Source organism: Gracilinanus agilis, chromosome 1 (genome assembly GCF_016433145.1).
Source record: "Gracilinanus agilis isolate LMUSP501 chromosome 1, AgileGrace, whole genome shotgun sequence".
NCBI classification, from domain to species: domain Eukaryota; kingdom Metazoa; phylum Chordata; class Mammalia; order Didelphimorphia; family Didelphidae; genus Gracilinanus; species Gracilinanus agilis.
The window spans coordinates 332,305,013-332,324,421 of record NC_058130.1 but is presented as its reverse complement, the minus strand read 5'-3'; the positions used below and the strand labels follow the sequence as shown (position 1 = coordinate 332,324,421).

At 33.5% G+C, this 19,409-nt stretch overlaps 1 protein-coding gene across 1 annotated transcript in view; it reads right to left on the bottom strand.

Moving 5' to 3' along the window:
- Positions 1-19,409, bottom strand: part of SSBP2 (single stranded DNA binding protein 2) — a 266,841-nt gene that overhangs the window by 128,893 nt on the left and 118,539 nt on the right. The window lies entirely within an intron of this gene.

Below are 19,409 nucleotides of genomic sequence, written 5' to 3'. Positions count from 1 at the left end.
AGAATTTTATATAGAGTATAGTCTGGGCCATCAAGGAATTTATATTCTATTTTGAGAAAGGAAAATATGAAACATGCCCAAATAAGTATAATTCAAGGTAGGATATGAAAGGGACAAAGGAAATTTACAAAGTACTTCAGAAAATGTTAGCAAAAAGAGCGCTTTCGATTTGGGAGTTTTTTTTTAGAGGGTGGTAGGGGGAAAAAAGGGAGAACTTCATAAAAGCACATGGCAGCTGACCTGAGCTCAGGAGAAAGAAATATATTCTTACATATTTCATTGTAGACTGTGTATGCTATAGGTATGTGGTAACAGCTTGCATAATTATATAAAAATTCAAGGGGAAATATGCTGAACTCGGACAACAGGTTGAGCTTGGTTGGCATACAGAGTCAATGAAGAAATGTAATATGAAATAAGGCTAGAAAGATAGGCTGGAATTACACGACGTATGGCCTCAAATGTTGGGCTAAAAAGTTTGTGTTTGGATCATATCAACAATCAGAAATTGCAGAAAGCTTTTGACAAAGTAGCAGACGTGTTCCTATTTGGGCCTTATTTGTATTGGTAGTTATGTGAAGTATAGATTGGGGGCACCTAAGGAAAAGAACCTTTTACCCTCAACCTTGGAACCCCCAAGATTAATTGAATAATGTGCTTTTTTGATCCTGAGGCACTATATAACGGTATGTATTTATTATTACCAGAGTCACATGAAGGTTGCTTCTCCTTTTTTCCAGATTTGAACTTTAAAAATCAGAGTGCTTAGGAGGAGTGAATTTTAAATATCCTTCTGAAAAGAAATTATGGAGTTACTTTTCATTAAGATAGGGAGTATGAATGATGGATACAATCCAGATGTAGGGGGCAAAATCCTCCAAAATAAAGGTAGGAAAGCTAAAATTTATAATATTATTAAATGGAATTTTTTAATCTATTTTTTTAAACCCTTGTACTTCGGTGTATTGTCTCATAGGTGGAAGATTGGTAAGGGTGGGCAATGGGAGTCAAGTGACTTGCCCAGGGTCACACAGTTATTAAATGGAATTTAAAATAAATTTCTACCGTTTGCCCTCCTTCTCTCTCTCCTACCCCTACTTCTCTTTCCCCTATCTCTCCACCCAAAATAAGGTACAACTTAAACAAATGCCCTAACTAAATAGTAAAGAAATTAAACTTAGCCATTGAATCTCAGATTATGATAGAATAAAATTTGTATCTCAATGCAGTATCAAACTCACTGAATCCTTAAAACACATGATGCAACAATCACCCTCCAAAACTCACAAAAAAAAACAATTTAAGTCAAAAAGTTATAAAATTTTGACTTGGAAATAGAAGTATCCATTCCAACAACTCTTTTTTTTTTTTAAAACCCTTACCTTCCATCTTAGAATCAATACTGTGTATTGGTTCCAAGGCAAAAGAGCAGTAAGAGCTGGGCAATGGGTGTTAAGTGACTTGCCCAGGGCCACACAGCTAGGAAGTGTCTGAAGTCAGATTTGAACCCAGGACCTCCCATCTCTAGGCCTGGCTTTCAATCCCATCTCTAGGCCTGGCTTTCAATCCATCCACTGAACTACCCAGCTGCCCCCAACAACTCATTTTTAAAAAAGAGTACTGCACTGTTTTCTTATAGTTTCAGAATTCCGGCAATTCTGTTTTTTGTATATATAATAGAATAATTTGTGTACTGGTAAGAATGAGAGATGGTAGGGGCAGCTGGGTAGCTCAGTGGATTGAGAGCCAGGTCTAGAGACAGGAGGTCCTAGGTTCAAATCCGGCCTCAGACACTTCCCAGCTGTGTGACCCTGGGCAAGTCACTTGACCCCCATTGCCTACCCTTACCACTCTTATCACCTATAAGTCAATACACAGAAGTTAAGGGTTTAAAATAAAAAAAAAAATAAAAAAAGAATGAGAGATGGTAGAAATGCATTTCTATGTGCTATGTTAAACTATTTGCTTTTAGTTTACTTATAGAATATAATTAAATATTTCCTTTGTCATATTAAGTGAAATTATCATTTGAGTTCTTTGAGTGAAGGGAGTGTCTTCCTTTTTGTATTTTCATCCTGAGCACTCTGCATAGTTCCTGGTACATAATATGCAGTTAGTTGGTTGTTTGATTGATTCTGTTGAGAGGGGAGAGTACTGAGATAGGTAGAGGGGAGAGTCTGATGGCAGTGAAGAAGTTACAATAGCCCATAGGAGAGAGGGAAAGGCCTGGACTAGGATCATTGTAAAACGAGAGAAGGGCAATGATAAAAGATTTTGGAGACAGAATTTGGCAACTGGGGGGATCATTGATGAGTTCAATTTGGAATATGTTGAATTTGTAATGAAATTAGGACATCTAAGTCACAATAAAACAAAATGTAATGTTTTCTATCTATGGGAGGGCGCATAATTTTTTCCATATACATACTTTCAAGTTTTCCTTGATTGTATCTGAAGACAAATGCACTGCTATGAGGAAGCAGAACAAGAATGATGTAGACAAAGTCTAGATTTAAAACGACTGCTATTTAAAACACTATTTGAAAAATAAGTAATTTCATAAGAACACATGAAGTCCAATTCTACTCTGCAAAATACAAAAGTATTCTGTAAAACAGATCAAAAGACTGCTAAAAAAGACCAAAGTCATGAATTTTATTTATTCTTCACCAGTAAGCAATGTCCATACAGATTTCATCCTTAACTGGCACCAGCTGTCATCATGAAAGTATCTGAAGTTGGTTACCAAAGAGATTAGGAAATAAACTGAGGATGAGTGAGTGTTAATTCATTACTTCTAAAGGAAAAAAAAAGATAAAAACCAAAAACCTTAAAAGTGAGTAATTATGGTAGGTATGTATGATCATCTTTATAATAGCATATTCATCTATAAGGCAAATTTGATTCTGTATTATTATAATGCCATGACATTTCAGCATATGTGTATAATGTATATTTCTTACTATCTACTAATATGAATACTCAAAATACATATGTTTCACATAAGATGCTATCATAATCAAGTATAAAGGCCATTGAATTTTAATATTATTGTAAGGTAGCCCCAAATTTAAACAGTGCTATCTGAAATGTTATTTAGCATGTATGTTCCTAGCCAAATTCATAACCTTGCCAAAAACTACCCCTAAACAAACTGAATTCTGGTTTACATTTTTGTTGAAACTAAAATTATAAATGGAGAAAAATTTTCTGAGAAACAAAGATAAGAAAGAAATCTGTTCCCTCTTAAATGGGAAAAATAAGTGTATTTGTAAGGTAAATAGCTATTATTTCATATGGCTATAATTATATAGTTACACATTTACCAAAGTATAATATGTCCACTGTGGTACAATATAAGGGGGAATTAGAGAACTAAGGTAGTACTTACTACTTACTACCTGGGTGACCATGGGAAAGTTATTTAACCTTCTCAAGCTTTCATTTCTTCATCTATAAAATGAAGGATTGGAGTTGGACTAGATGACCTTTTATGTCTCTTTCATTCTAAATCTATGATCTTACAACTCAGTATTGTGACTAACTATGTAACCTTGGGCAGATTGCCTAATCTCTTTGCTAGAACCTTCCCTCTGCTGAGCATCGCCATTTTTGCAGGATATTTCTTAAATTTATATAGGTTTTTGCATGCTCTCTCTCTATTAGATTGTGGGACTATATTTTGCCTTTTTTTGTAGTCCCAAAACTTAGCATTTAGTACATAGTAGAAACTTAATAAATGCTGGTTGACTATGACTCTTTGGACTTCAGTTTCTTGATTAATAAAATGGGGAGAATGACTATGTTCTTTTAACTCCAATGAGCTATGATGGAAAAATTCTTAAGGTCCCTTCTAGCTCTAAGATTTTCTATGATCATATGTTCTGATTGACCTTTTGTGGGGTAAAAGTATAAGACAGTGCTAGAAGATTTGTTTTTGTATGGTATAACAATACAGGGGAAAAAGATCTGGTATATATATATATATATATATATACACACACACACATATATAAAGATACATACATACATATCTTTATATATATGCCTGCCAATGCCTGCCATGTGGAATTCATAATTATTACTAAAGAGAGAAAGCATGGCATAGTGGATAGAGAGCTGGCAATTCCCCACACCATGAAAACATTGGTCAAGGAGTTAGTTAATGAAGGACAGAACAATAGGAGATGGTGTGTGACATAATTGCCCTAATTAATTATGACAAAGAACATTTAGTTGGCTATAGAAAAGATTTGATATTTCAAAGAGACAACTTGTAAATGGTATTCTTAGGTGTTTGACCACTCCTTTTCAATTACAGTCATGCAATAGTAACATTAAGGACATTTAGACAATTGAGATTAACTAGTCTGACAGTCATTTTTAATCTTTTGGAGGCTACACAATTATTTGATCAGTATAACTTTGCTGATTCAAAGATATTATTCTTTACTGATTCAAGGTTTTAAGATAAATTTTTAAACAAATAATTGATATCAATCTTTAGTGATAGAAAATAACAATAACTTAAATAATTTTTGCCCTCTCAAAAACTATGTATGTCCTTTTACATCCCTACTAAATTCTAACAGATAATGAATCAATAACCTCCTTTTGCTGCACTGCATTCTCTTGTTCTAATGATTAGAGTTGTTGCACAACTCAGAGGTTTTTAGTGATTCAAAGAAGCTCCCAATGAGCTTTTCATCATATTTTAAATATGGTTATGACCAAATGTGTTATTTAGTACATTAATTTCTGAGTACACCTTTAAAAATGTCTCCTGCCAGTTGGAAGATGTTTAAAAAATACTTGTTGAATAAGTGTATCAATAATGTATGAATAAACATACTCAGCTATGGAAGATAAGGTATTTTAATATGATTTCAATTCTATATTTTGTGACTTTCCCTTCCTACAAATATTATCTTTGTGCACTAATTTAGAAAATGTATATGAAACCTCTATGTGCTAGATCGCATGGCACAGATAAAGGAAAGGACTTAATCCCTGTCCTAATAAAATGTAACTGAAAGACACATGTACATAACCAGGTATGATAAAATGGAGACGGTGAAGGGAAAAATGAAAGAGATATGAAAGTACTTAAGGAAAAATTGAAGAACATGTAAATAATTTCACATAAAGCAAACACTTTATTGAAAAGCTAACAGAAAGTGAGCCTTGAAGGAAAAAAGCTTCCATAGATATAGATGATAATGATGTTCCATCCAAATGATAGAGGATAGAATACTTGATTTGGCAAGAATAGATGATGACAGAAAAAGAATGGACTACTACTTCAAGTCCAGTTTGGCAGGAATGGAATGTAAAAAATATGAAAGTGAATAGTCCAAAATAAGGCTAACAGGAAGGTTAGAGGTAGATCAGTGATGGGCAAACTTTTTAAAGAGGGGACGAAAGGAAAGAAAATGCTCATCTGTGAGTCTGTTTCTAAGGCAACTCTTTCGAAGTTTCATTGTATTGTATTCGTCAGATTAGGAATAATGTTGTGAGGCTCGATCAAACATTTCAGGGGGCTGCATCTGGCTCATGGGCCATAGTTTGCCCATCACTGTGGTAGACTATAGAGAGCAGGGAGGTTATTTTTAAATTAACTGTATGGAAGTAAGAGACTGGAAGCAGGGTAATCAGTTGGGAGACTTAAAATAGTTCAACGAAGAGATGATGTGGACCTAAACCAGAAGTTTTTCAATTCTCAAGATGAAAAATAAACTTCTGAACATTGATAATTTATTGCATAGAGAAATTGACGCATTTTAAGAATATACTGTATAATGAAAAATAAGAGCTGCTCTGAAATTCTGAAGCCTTATCAAAGTTTAGTTTGGGGACACTAGGGTTTCAAGTAGGAAGGAATACTAAATTTTGTATTTTTCCATGATGATAATGTTTCTTTTTAAAATTATGACTATTTTTCATATTTTATGCTTCTGTGGGAGAAAAAGTTTTCTTGATTCTCTCCTCTCCCACAAGTTTACATAAGTCAAAGCTTTTAGTCAATTCATGCGAACTCATGTATGCAGAACTCTGAGGTAGGTTCTGAGGAAGACAGGAAGTTGAACAAATAGAGAGTTCCTCCACATAGGGAGCTCATAGACTAAAGGGAACAAGATATACATAGATGACTGAAATACACAATACCACAAGATGTGTAAATCAAGAAGAGACTCATACAACAAAGTTCTATGTGAGGTTTATGAGACATGTAAGACAGTGTTAATGTCTACACTGTCATAAATGTATACTTTAAGATGTGCTACTTTTACGCTTTAATAACTATTTAAACCACAGAGAGGAAAGAAAATAATTTTGTGACATTGAAAACTATTAGCAAATACATTTGTTATATTATATTGTACCTCAGAGTTTTCTTGTGCAATATGTCTATGACTCTTGATTTTAGGTTGAATTCTCATTATATAGCTCTGTTTCTAGAGTTTATAACTTTGTGTACATTTCTACTAATCAAACCTAGATATAGAAGATTTTAGGAGCAGCTGGGTAGCTCAGTGGAGTGAGAGTCAGGCCTAGACACAGGAGGTCCTAGGTTCAAACCCAGCCTCAGCCACTTCCCAGCTGTGTGACCCTGGGCAAGTCACTTGACCCCCATTGCCCACCCTTACCACTCTTCCACCTATGAGACAATACACCAAAGTTAAGGGTTTAAAAAGAAACAAAAAAAAAAACCAAAAAAAAAAAAAGAAGATTTTAGTACAGATGCAATCTTATTAACTAATTTATCATAAGCCTCTGTTTGGTCTTTCATACTGGATTAATTGGTATACCTTTGTTTTGAAAGTGCTTACATGTCACTTTTTTAAAATTCTTCTTACATATTTAAACACATTTATATTTTGTTTTTCCAAATTATCAGCTTCTCAAGAATAGTGACATAGTTTTTTAAAGTCTTTCTTTCTTAGATTGCTTAATATTCTGCTTTAACCAAGATTAATATATGAAAATCTGAATTTTTCAGCTGAATTAGTAATTTATTTGTTTTGCCAAAAGGAATACAAAATAATTTCAAATCACACCAGAGTATGGATCCATATATGAAGCCCATGGAAAGAAAGCATATATATATATATATGTATGTACATATATATACACACATACATACACACATACATACACCTTTATTTGTGTCTTGCCTACTCTCTTCCATCACATTAGTCATGTCTCTTCCTTGACATGCCGTAAGATAGGCCTGGAGTTTTTTTCTACTTATAGTTTTTGGAATAATTTTGGGTTCCTGGTTAATTTAAAGAGCAGTTGAATATACAGTTTTCTATTTAATCTCATCAAAAAAATCCCAAATGGCCTAAATTTAAAAATGACTTAAGTTCAGCTTAATAAAACAATCCACAAGCATTTAATAAGTATTTAGGGTATGTGAGGTACTATGTAATGTATACACTGACAATAGCTACAAAGGCAAAAAATGAAAAAATCTCCTGCCTTCAAGTAACCTATACTCTTTACTAGTATGGGAGAATTCATTATACACACAGATAAGAAAATACAAATTATATGCAAAGTAAATTATCAGGGAATCAGATACTGTCTTACATAAGAGTGGCATCTGATTTCAATCTTAAATAAAATTGGTGGATTCTAAAAGGCAGAGGTGAAGAGGGAAAGCATTTGAGGCATGAAGGATTGGCTATGAAAAAATAAGCCAGCATGGTAGGAACAGATCAGTACATAATAAAGATTCATGAAAAACAAGGATGGAAAGATAATTCTCATGGGGCCAGATTATCAGAGACTTTAAAGAACCAAACAAGTGAGTTTGTACTTTACCCTAGAGGCAATAGGGTACTACTAAAACATTTTGAGCAGTGGATTGGCACAGTCAGACCTGGGTTTTAGGGATATATTTGGCAGCTAGGTAGGAAATGGATTGGAGTGGGAAAGACTTGAAGCAGACTACTGCAATTAGTACAGATTAGTCGATTTATTTAACTTTTAATTCATATCTTCTATGGGTAAATAGTACTTGATATAGTGAAAAAAATATTCCTATCCCTATAATAAACTTGAATAACTTAAAAAAGAAGCATTAATTAAATTTGTGTACATTATTATTTAATAAACATTTGTTAGGTAACAAGGGTTTAAAATGGATAATATTTTTATCTCTGGTAATATTCTAAGATAAGATTGGATTAAGAGATATGATTTGTTCCTGTGGTTAATCTTATTCATTAAAGGAAATGAGACAAAACATTCTGTGATTTTTAAGATTTCAAAAAGGGTAAATTTTGGAAACTACAAACCAATATTCTGGCAGAATTTTGGAAGAGTTAATTAAACAGATGGTTTGTGAAGACTTATCTAAATGAAAGTAAGGCTCACTGAGAACTAGGTTAAGTGAGAGCAAAAATCACTAGCAAAACAAGTCCAATTAACCCCCTTTTCTTGTTCCATAGCATTAGTATACTAGTAGAAAAAGGGAATTCAACAGATACTATCTGAACAGTAAAGAATTTGGCAATTATGCTATCTTTTGTAGATAAGATGGAAAAATCTTTATTAGGTAAGAATAGCTTTAAAGGGATTAATATAGTTAAAGATGTTTCATTTGTGTGCTGACAGAGTTGAAAGAAATTCTCTAATGGGGCTTCTCAGTAATTCCATCTTGGTTATCATTTTTAACAATATTAAAAATTAGAGTTACATATGGCATTCTTACCAAGTATACAAATGACATCATACTCAGATACAAAAAAGATATGTGTATATATATTTATATACGTAATATGTAAATATATATGAAATATGTGTACATATTCTATGGAATATAAGAGGAGAAAAGATTTAGATAGGTTGGAATGTGGGACCAAGATTTGCAATAATGATAATGGTTCTGACATATATATATGTGTGTGTATATATATACACATATATATAATATTAAGGATTATGAAGCTCTTTTCTTCTTTAGGGACAAGGCCAGTTTTTCTTACATGTGTTCTAAGCATGTTTCTTTTAACTGTATCTTCTTCCACAACATGATGAATATGGAAATATATTTTGTATGAGAGCTCATGTATAACCAAAAACAAAATGCTTGTATGCTCATTGTATGCTCATGTATAACCAAAAACAAAAACCCAAAATGTTAGAAAATGAATGCCAAAAATTATATTTACATGTAAGTGGGGAAAAATAAGATGTTATAAAAAAGAAAAAAGAAAATATTCTCAAGACTTACATGACTCAGGTTGCTAATAAGAGCTAGGTCATGAAGAAACAAGAGCAATTTTCCCTTAGGCTTCATGAGGTCACTTGCATGGCCAACAAGAGAGGCCAGGAAGCTATATATCCTTCCCGAGTGTATCCTTTGCATGCTATGGCCAAGTACCCCCCTCCCCCAATTCCCTTTTGTTTTACTGTTAGATTTTTGACAAATGTCACATTTTATTCCAATTTCTAATGCCATCTATCAGACTCTTCTGGGTCAAGCCAAGACTATAACATCTCTCTAAAGTCCTGTGAAGTAAGCAGTATGAGTATTATCTCCACTTTATAGTTGAAAGATAGGTATACTGCATGGTGTAATGAAAAGAACACAGGATTTGAAATCAAGGCATCTGGATTCATAACAGAGTTTGAACACTTAGTACTTCATGTGACCTTGGGAGTATTATTTAACTGCTCTGGGTTTAAATTAGAATACCTTAGTCATAAAATGAGAGGGCTATATTAGATTATTTCTAGGGCCTTTTCCAGCTATAAAGCCTCTAATCTTTTAAGTGTTAAAGAGACTAAATGGTTTGGCACAATCAGTCAGTAAACATTTATTAAGTATCTACTGTATGCTAATCATTGTACTAAGCACTGGGGATCCAAACTATAGTCAATATAGCTTTCCAACATATTTCTCTAGTAATCTTCCAGTATGCCTTTTAAGAAGAAATTGAGCAGGAAAAATATTTTGCACTTCAGTTTAAAAAAAAAAAAGTAAATTGATCTAGTATAGAATGGTTTAGATTGTCTTTAAATCAATTCATACAGAGAGAACCCTGGGGTTTTAGTTTGGCAAAAGCATAATATAAGGCAAAAATGTGACAGGTATTTTTCAAACAAATATCAATAAGGCAACGTTAATTGAAGCATAATGTCCAGATTTAAAGGAGTATTGTAATACTATTAACTAATCAGGGCACATCTAGTACACACTGTATGCAGTGTGGGGAGCTATATTTTAAGAAATTTTGGCAAGTCTGGAGTCCACAGATCAGAGTTTTGATCTTGGCTCAGCTACTTATTACCTATATAATCTTAGCAAGTCACTTAATCTCTGCAGGTCTCATTTTCCTCAGTAAAATCAAGGGATTTGACTAGATGATGGATAAGGCACCTTCAACCTCTAAAAATTCTATGATTTTATGATTCTACCTAGTATATCCCAAAGAAGAAAACCAAGAAGGTGATAGGACTGAAAATATTGTTAAATGAGAAACTGCTTAAGGAAGTGGAGATGTTTAGCTCACAGATGGACAGTGGAGGGAGGCACATTACTACTACCTTCAAATACTTGAAACAATGTCATATAGAAAAAGGAAGTAGGATTCATCTCTGACACTAAGATATAACTAAAACCAAGGAGGATAAATGATTAAGGCAGGTTTCAGTTTAATACTGGAAGAGCTTTCTAACAAATAGAACTATTTAACAATAGAATAGAATGCCTTGTGAAATTAACAAATCTTTATCACTGCAAACCTTTGGGAAGAAGGCAATAATTTGGTAGGAGTGCTGGAGAAAGAGAGTTAAGTACTCAGTGGGGGACATCTAAAGTAGCTTTCAACTTTAATATTCTGTATCTCTGGCCATAAAAAACGGGAAATAGAGAAAGAAAATGTTTTAAAGAGAAGATATAACCTAATTATTCATTTTAAAATGTGGGAAAGCTCTACAAGATACATGAGCCATTTTTATTATCTATAGAATATATGATGAAATGGAGTCAGAGATAATACAAAATATATGTACTAGTAATTGCAATTGAGAACTAAATAAGGCTAATGAGACCCCTACAACAAGTATTTAGATTCCTTCTATTTCATGAAAAATGCCTTAGTCACAGCCAACTATCTCACAAATCATATCACAGTTCACTGAACATATCTATTACAACAATTATTGGAAAAACGAGCAAAAGTTGATTGCTGGACACTGCAGATGTATAAATTTGATGGAAAAATTATTGTCATTGTTAAAGTAGATTTAGTTTGTAAAGTATCTTATTATACTTGGAATAGTTGTGGGTACATGTACACTTATATAGATGAACAGCTATAGATATGTAAGAAATGGTAAGATTTTTTCTCACATTTAGGAAAACATCTCCTTCTCTTCAACTTCTACTTAAGCTCCTAAATCTGGCCTTTTGGGTCAAGTGGACAATATCTAATCCTTTCTCCATATTCTAACTTTTCACATACCAAACAAACAATTATCATTTCCCTCCCCAAATCATCTCTTCTCCATGCTAGACATACCCTATTCATTCAACTGATTCTTCTAAGATACAGTCTCTGGTCCTCTCACTATACTGGATACCTAGCTATTGACCTTCCTTAAAGGTGGTATAAACAACTGCGCAGAATACTCCAGATATGGTTTAACAAGGTCAGATTACAGAGTAATTATCATCTCCCTCATTCTGGACACTGAGCTACTCTTAATGCAGCATAGGATAGCATTATCTTTTTTGACTGTCATTACACACTCCTGTCTCATACTGAATTTGCATTTCAAAAGTCACTCAGGAATTTTTTATATAAAGTATCCCCTAGTGAAGTGTCAAACATTTTGTACTTGTGAAATTGATTTTTCAAATCCATTTGTAGAACTTAATGTTTATTGTTATTAAATTTCATTGTGGGGGCAGTTCGGTAGTTCAGTGGATTGAGAGCCAGGCCTCGAGACGGGAGGTCCTAGGTTCAAATCTGGCCTCAGACACTTCCTAGCTGTGTGATCTTGGGCAAGTCACTTGACCCCCATTGCCTACCCTTACCACTCTTCTGCCTTGGAGCCAATACATAGTATTGACTCCAAGATGGAAGGTAAGGGTCAAAAAAAAAAAAAAAAAAGAAAGAAAGAAAATTTCATTGTATTTTATGAGTCATTATTCTAGCCCACCAAGACCTTTTTATTTAGGTTTGGTCATTGAAAGAACTATTTATTCCTCTTACCTTAATGTCATCTAAAACTTAGGTGATTTTGTTTTTATGTCTTCCTTAAAGGCATCGGTAAAAAGGTCTAATAGCTCAGGGCCGAGGACAAATCCTTAGAGCACCATACTAAGTCTTCTCTCAAAGTTTCATACATCCATTCCTGACTATTTTGGAAGTCCAGTCCTTCAACCAGTACTGATTCATTTAACTGTACTAGCACATAAGTTGTATCCTTCTTATCTTGTCAGAAAGGACATTTGTAAAATACTTTGCTGAAGTCCAAGTATATGATCTCTATAAGTCCCCCAATCTACCACATCAAAAATGGAAATGAAGTGATTCTGGCATGACTTGCTTTTGATAAAGCAATGTTTGCTTTTAGTGTTATTAATTGCTTCTTTTTCTAAATATTCATAAACTATTTCTTTAATGATATATTCTAGAATTTTGCCAGGAATTCCAGCTAAACTGATGATGTATAAATTGCAAACTCTACCTTCTCTCATTTACAAATAACATGACTGCCTTTCTTCAGACTTGTGACATCTCTGCCTGCTTCAAAGATCTCTGAGCAAACATTGCTCCCATTTCTTTTAGAATCTTAAGAGTATATTTTGTCAGTCTAGAAACTTGATAATGGGAGTATGTAAGTGTTCTCTTACCATCTTATTTGCCTTGGGTTTCAACTCTGTGAAATAGTTTTTAATCCTTTTTAATAATTTGTATTATATAAGAAAACAGAAGCAAAGTAAGAGTTAAATTGAGAAATATGGGCTTTTCCTATTGATCTGTTATCATCATATGAAGCTTTCTTTGATTCTCCTGTTCACCTAATAATAATAACTATAAAAACAACAATAATAATAAGTAATATTTATGTAGTTCTTTCTTTTTCCAGGCACTGTGCTAAGTACATTATAGTTATTTAGTAAAACATATCTCCTAAGGACTTTTTTTATGAAGAAATAATAATTAGTATAGCTAACATTTATGTAGTACTTACTAAATGCCAGGCATTGTGCTTAAGTGCCATGGAATTATCATTTCATTTGATCTTCATAACAACCCTGGGAAGTAGGTGCTCCTACTATGCCTATTCTACAGATGAAGAAACTGAGGCAAACAAAGGTTAAGTGGCTTGTCCAGGGTTACAAGGGTAGTATTTTCTGTTTCCTATAGCTTTACTCCCACCTTCAGTCCATCCTACTCTTTAGCATTTCTGATGATATTTTTACATAACCACTATTCTTTTATTTTTATACCCAACTATTTTTTCTTGCTTCTATCATCTGTACACGTCTTAAAAACTTGAATTAATGACTTATTTATATGTCAAAATACATTTTCTTAAGCAACCCTCTATTCTAACTTCTTATCAGTATAATTTCTGTTTGTCATTTCTGGATTTAATTCTTGGGAACTTCCTATGCTTTTTTGTTCTCACTTATTCTATAAAATATTAAGCCTTGGAACCTACCTATCCTTTTCCCCAAGCTCTTTGAAATCTGCTCTTCTTAAAACAAGAGTACTCATCAGATCCCCTCTCTTTTGCTACTATGAATTTTATCCTGGAGTGGTCGCATGCCTCCAAGTTTCAATAAATTCAGATCAACAAATGTATTAAACACCTGTTTCAAAGCAATGTGCTGGGCAATGGAGACCAAAAATGAAAACGGAAGTGAAGTCCCTTCCCTGAAGAAATTTATAGTCTAGCACAGGAACTAGTATGTACACCAAGTACTCTAAAGAACATCTGAGGAAAGAAAAAGCATATTGAATTAGATTGGGAGGGGACTGGCAAAAGATTCAAAATGGAGATAATATCTAAGCTGAGCCCTATAGAAGGATAAGGAATCTGCCAAAAGATAAAAAACAAATGAACAAAAGATGCAACAGAGGTATAGGGGTAAAGCTAAAGTGAAGGAATTTTGAGAATGAAGAATCTGAAGTTGTTCATTTGGACTAAATTTTAGAATACATAAAAAGAAGCAATAAGCCTGAAAAGATAGACTGCTATCAGACTGCTGAGGGTCTTAATCAATAAAGCATTTATTAAGCACTTAAGAGAAGAAAGCAAAATAAGAGGGGTTCCTATAGAAAGTAGAATTTGGGCTGACTCCTAAAGGAAACCAGGGATTCAGAAGCCAAGATTATGAGGGAGAATATGAATACAGCATTGCAGGCATAGAGATGAGAGATTGAGTGTTGTGTGTGAGGAACAGCAAGTAAGCAAATATGGTTCTACCATATTATTTGGGGACAGGGAGTAATGTGTAAGAATGCTAGAAAGACAAGACAATATCAAAGGACCAATGATGAAAAATGCTATCCATGGCCACAGAAGTAACAGTAAGTATGAATACAAATCAAACTACATTTCCTGCCTTATTTCCTTCATGAGTTTTTTCCTACATGTGTGATGTCTTCTTTTATGAAATAAAGAATATGGAAATGTGTATTGCATGACATCACTGGAATAATCTACATCAGATTTTTTTACCATCTGGGGAGGTGGAAGGGAAGGGATGGAGGGAGAGAATTTAGATTGCAAAAGGTCAGAAAATGATTGTTAAAAATTGTTTCTACTTGTAATTCTTTAAAAAAGGAATATAAAGGAAATTTGTTACACTGGAATTTATTACATGGACAGAGACAGAGTGGTGGTGATGATGGTGGTGATAGTAGTAACATAATTGTACCTATATTTTAAGGAAAACATTTTTGGCAACTGTGTGAAGGATGGAGAAATGAGTCTGGAAGACCACTTACAATGTTATTTTAATATTTTAAGCAGGATGTGAACTAGCATGATAGTTGTATAAATAGAGAGAAGGTATATCTCATATAGAAGATGACAAGACAGCAATGGATTGGGTATACTGGATGGGAGAGTGAGGAGTAGAAGATGACATCAAGGTTTCTAACCCAGTGCCATCCTCCTCCTAGGCACCTATTAGCATTAATATGTAAATCTGAAAGAAGGGTGGGTTTTTAGGGAAAGATAATTGGTCCAATTTTAAACATGATGAGTTGTGAAATCTAGTCTGAACTGTCTAATTTGTCTCTTTGTGATAGCATCTTAGTTTATCTGATATGTTGTTACCTATATGTAATATATTTATATTCCTTAAACTTTACTGTTGCCTCTTTTCTTAGAAATTGTCTTTCTTGAATTACAAGCTATCTGCTATTCTTCTTGTTATCCTGTACTTTATATTCTCTGTTCTAGAGATTGAAAGTTTTCTCCCTCTCCCTCCTTTTCAATTTAAATCCTTCTTGAGGAGATTCATGAATCTCCAGGGAAATGTATATATACTTTACTGGCCCTTGTTAGGTACACTCCAGCCCTGGCCAAGAATGCATATTACTAACTATATTTTAAGTTATAGTACAGACATCCAAATCCCATTCTCAGACACCATCTTCTGAGCCATCTGTTCATTTTGCAAATCTGCTTCTCTCTTCTGAATCTTCTACCTTCAATTGGCAATAGTGATTAAAAACACCACCTGGGTCCTTAATGTCTTCGGTTTTGTTTTTTGGTTTTTTTGCCCAAGACTTCAAAATCCTTAGCAATGTTTTTTTTAATTCCTTTTTGTAGTATCATTTATTTCTATATGTATCACTAGGAGGGTGTTAGTCTTTATGAGATTTTACAAGTCTCAGGAGGCTCTCCATCACATCATATAAAGCAAGAGCTAGAAATTCAGTAGACCACTCTATTGTTTAGAGAGAAGATTGGGCTGGATGACATTTGGGAAATTGTACAGTGTGGTTTTAAATGATCCCAAATTGTTCACTGCTGCAGAAGACCACTTCTTTAACATATTCTACTGGTGATATCACTGCATGCCTGCGAATCAGGGGATACCATGATCTAAGAAGAACTAAAACTATAAACAATCAAAAAGGTAATATAAAAATGTATGGTGGTAATATCAACATTGCAATTTTTAATACTGGCAAATTTGCATAGGCAAGGTGGCTGAAAAAACAACAAGAATGGATGACATAACCAGAAAAGGATTTAGACTATCATGTACAGGGAATAAGAAATAGAAAAAAGATATATAGAATGATATATTGATCCCTCCCCAAAATTTAAAGGAGCAAAAAGAAAATCTTAAATATATTGGGTCAATCTTCTATAGAGAATTTAAAAGAAAATATGGGTAAGGATTGCATGTGATTTTAAGTGGAGAAGTTGTAATCTGTTTTTTGGAGGAGTATCTGCATAAAAGTATGAAAATTAAAAATTAAAAAATAACAAGCTTACAACATTCAGTCATAAATAGGTTGTTAGCCTCATAGAGATTTAATTTTTGCCAAAATCTGCTCTCATAGGCTGCACAACTTACCTAATGGAGACAGGGCCACTGATTATTAATTTTAGCATATAAATACATATTCTTACAAAATATCATTTGAAACAAACATTTTTTGTTCCTTTCAGGAATAACATTACCTCTAATTCCAGGGACTTGCCTGGAATCCTCAGACTCCCAGCACAACTAAAGACCCAAAAGCAACTAGGAGGAAACAATACAAAAAACACCTTTTTGGTTGAATAACAGCATCTTCTGAGCACCTAGAAACCAAAAGACATGGCCCAAAAGACCCAAGTCTAGATCCTGTGAGTTCTTAATTTACTCTATAGACAGAAGAGACTATACTGATTTTTAAAAGGTCAGTCTTTTCTTCAAGAGACAAGATGAATAAGAGAACTGATAGAAAGCAAGAAAACAAAGGGGGGAAATGTGGAGAAAAAAGAAAAAGGGAAGAAAAAAGCTCTTACAGCAGTAGTGGTAACAAACTCTAAGCACTCTGTAAAGAATAATGATAATAACAAAAGAACAGAATGTAGAACAACTGCAGTGGTGACTGCAGCAGATAACATGGCACAAATACCAAATTTATGTTGTATGTTTACAGAAAGGGTAAGATTAAAAGAAATGAACATCAGGTACAACTTGGTACCATTCTTAGTAATTCTTTAACTGTTATGATTATTCTTAGCTCACTCTTCTTTTTCCATTAAGGAGGGAAGTCATAATACTTTTCTCTCATAGACTAATTTATCATCAAAATCTCCATAGATTTGTCTTTGTCATTTTATTCAGCTCTCTATTTTCTATAAAAGCTTCAGGCTATAACACGTATTTCCCTCTCTCTCTCTGGTCTGCAAGGAATGGAAAAGACAACATAATACTTCTCCAGCAGAATTTCTCTTTCTACTTTGTCATGTAGAAGAAGCTGAAAGAGATTACAACTGTGTGGATGCTTTTCTAAGTCAGTAGCATGAAACCCTATGACTATCTTCTTTTCTTCATTAAAATAGAATAATTTTCCATTTATCTCTTAAAGCAATAGCCCCCATTACAAACAACTTTTGACTTGTAACAATGGAGCTCAAATGATCTGGAATTTAAATGAAACAATTAAAGCTTCAATCCTAAATATTTCTCAGAAAATTCCCTTAGCAAGAGCTTAAACTTATATCCAAATACAAATTTACTACTGATACAATTATATTCTTTCAGAAAAAAAGTGAATCTACAGCAAAAACATTTTTAAGCAATAAAAACAAAATCTACCCTTTTAGAAGTCAGAGTCATTTTATAACAATTTCTTCAATAAGAGTTGAATCAAACATCATAAGAGCATTAAAAGTTCAACCTTCAGTTATTCAGGAAAATCATTAGTTAGAACAGTTTATTCCCCAATGATTCCCAATATTTTATGCATTACTGTAGTTGGAATGAGAACTGGAAATTAGTTTTTACTTTATTCTTTATTAATTACATTTACAAAAGTATTTTTTGGTAGGACGTGGCTTTCATAGCTGACATAATATTGGGCTTCTCCAGTGAGGCCTTTTTAAAAGGCACAAATTGGAAATAACATTTGTTTACATTGGTGGAAAAAAAATGAGAAAGAGGAGCAGGTCTCTGAACAGGCCTTCCAAATATCAGCATAGAGTAAATTCTGCTAAGGAATTTTGAATTATTTGATTGCTACAAAAATGGAACTTAGAGAAAAAAAATCAAGTTATTTTGAAACTCTGCTGATATAAACCATCATTAACAACAGCAAGTTTGAAAGATCTCTTACCCATTTTTAGGAAGTCAAATATCTACTGCTGTAGAAATAAAATGATAGGTTTAAACAATTTGAAAGTTACTCTATCATTCTAATACCGAGGTCAGGGAACATTATAAAATGGCACAAAGAGTCTAAGAAGATGATATTGTTGAAGGCATTGTACAATATTATAAACCTTGATTAATTTGGTCCCAACTTAGAATCACTACATTTGAGTGTTTGTTTGTTTTTTACCAGTACTTTCCCTTTTAGGAAAAATGGAGAAAATGCAAAAAAGGAAACCAAATTAAGGATTTTCCTTTTAAAAACAAATACCTAAAACCCTCAGTTTAATCCACACGTGACTAGACTAAGCAGCTCACTTGATATTTGTTGTAAATTAAAATTAGCCATACAAATTTGATTCTCATTGCTTATTCTGAATGAGTTTGAAAGTTGATTCCACATATATCTATCTATCTCTAACTTAACTGTTGCTATTTTGGACCTTACAGGGTTAGTTTAGGGAAGTCTCCCTGTATGATAACCTACATACTGGACCTAACTGCAGGAGACCAGATCCTAGAAAGTTTACAACTCAGAGCAGAGAGGGATTATGAGAGAAACTGATACTCTTAAGTACAAATCCACTTCTGGCCAGAGAAACTGACAATCCTACAGCCAACAGGCAGGTTGTAGTTGAGTTGGCTAATTAGCTATCTAGGGATCTTCTATGTTAGGCTATGCCTTAAAATGTTTGACTTCCATAATATAACTATAAGAGTACCAAACATCAGAGACATTTTAATTAAAAAAAAAAAGCAAAACCTTTTTGGTTTTCCTAAATTTATTTTCATTACTTACATATTGACACACATAAAGAACCACCTCTTGAATAAAATGTACACACACACACACACACACACACACACACCAACAATGAGGTCAAGATAAAGGACCCTGAGGGATAAAAAACAACCGTAGGAGGGTGCAATTGTATAACTAAATTCTGTAGACAATTCCTTTATCTCTCATACCATTTTTAGTTCAGAGAATGACCGCAGGTAAAGGGAACAGAAAACAAAATGATCTTATTTTTTCCCCTGCATGAAGGTT